This window comes from Ricinus communis, chromosome 2, assembly GCF_019578655.1.
Source record: "Ricinus communis isolate WT05 ecotype wild-type chromosome 2, ASM1957865v1, whole genome shotgun sequence".
In the NCBI taxonomy this organism is placed as follows: Eukaryota; Viridiplantae; Streptophyta; class Magnoliopsida; order Malpighiales; family Euphorbiaceae; genus Ricinus; species Ricinus communis.
In genome coordinates, this window is record NC_063257.1 from 24,988,331 (window position 1) to 24,989,841 (window position 1,511).

At 31.1% G+C, this 1,511-nt stretch overlaps 1 non-coding gene across 1 annotated transcript; it reads left to right on the top strand.

The window, feature by feature from the left end:
• Positions 1-398: 398 nt before the first annotated feature.
• Positions 399-505, top strand: LOC112535676. Its single transcript, XR_003079762.1, has one exon. It is a non-coding gene; the product is annotated as a small nucleolar RNA R71 (small nucleolar RNA).
• The last annotated feature ends 1,006 nt before the right edge of the window (positions 506-1,511 follow it).

The following is a 1,511-nucleotide window of genomic DNA, read 5'->3' on the forward strand; positions in this document are numbered from 1 at the left end:
GATGCATGGGTTGGTAAGAATCCACCAAATTTGTTTGTTCATACATATTTTCTCTGTAATTATCAAAAGATGAATAAACATTAGCATTATGACCATAAATACCACAAATACCACATACCTCATTATTTGATGAGTTTTTTGTTGAAGTAAGCATATTAACTTGCTTAGTCAATTCAGCTAATTGCATGGCTATCTCCCTATTAGCTACTACTTCATTTACTTCTACTCTCTTTGTCCTCACACTCTTTTGTTGAGACATGGCTCCTAACATCTCAAAGATGTCATAAACCTCATCAGGTGTCCTTTCTAACATAGCACCCTCAGCTGCATTATCAACTATACATTGATATTGGTGTGTCAATCCATCATACAATAATTAGTTGGTTATTAGGAGTGGGAATTCATGGTGTGGGCATTGCAATAAAAGTGATTTGAAGCGATCCCATGCTTCATGAAAAGATTCAGCATTCTCTTGATAAAAATTAGAAATCTCACATCTTAATTCTTTGATCTTTTGCTGTGAGTAAAATCTACTCATAAACTTTTGATAAATTTCATTCCAATTTCTCAAAGAATTAGGAAGCAAGGTCATTAACCAAGCTTTTGCTCTTTCTTTCAATGAATAAGGGAAACACCTCATTCTTAGATGATCCTCATTAAGTCCAGATAATGAGAAAGTATGAACTATAGCATAAAATTCTCTAATGAATGTTAATACATCCTAACTAGGCATACCATAAAATGAAGGAAGCATATTAAAATGAATGCTCTTAAGTTTATAATTCCTAGATGTATCACCTAGAACTATGCATGAAGTAGTGTTACCAATTGTAGGCAGTGCATAATCTTTTATAGCCATTTGCCTTTCAGCTCCTACTTCTCTTGGTGGGTTTTCCATGATATTAACTTATTCTGTTGATTTTTCTTCTAGTTGTTTCCTGCTAAGCATACAAAACAAAAAAAAATTTCAGATTAAAAATAAAATTTACAAACAAAATAAAAACACATAAACAAAACAAATTACAAAACACAAAGCATAAAACAAACAAACAAAATAAAAATACATAAACAAAATAAATCACAAAATACAAAACAAACTAACAAACACAAGACACTTTTGATAATCAATCAATATAATAAATTTGGACACAGTTCCCTGGCAATGGCGCCAAAAACGTGATGTGTCTTTTTTAAGTACTCGCAAGTGCACGAACCGTTCCTATAGTAAGGGTAAGTTCACTACGAGGTCGATCTCTCAAAGAACTATGATGCCACTTATTATAAAGACTAATTATCAACACAAAACAATAAAAGTAAATGTAAATACTCTAAATTAGTATTTTGAGAGAATGATATTCATAAAGTAAAGTAACAAAACAATAAATAAATGTGCAATGCAAATGCTTATGATCTAAAACTATATGCTAAAACAGTATTTAATCTAGCCATTTACTTAGTAATCTCCTTGTTTACTTTAAGTTTAGATCTAATGAATGAGATGGTGATGTGCC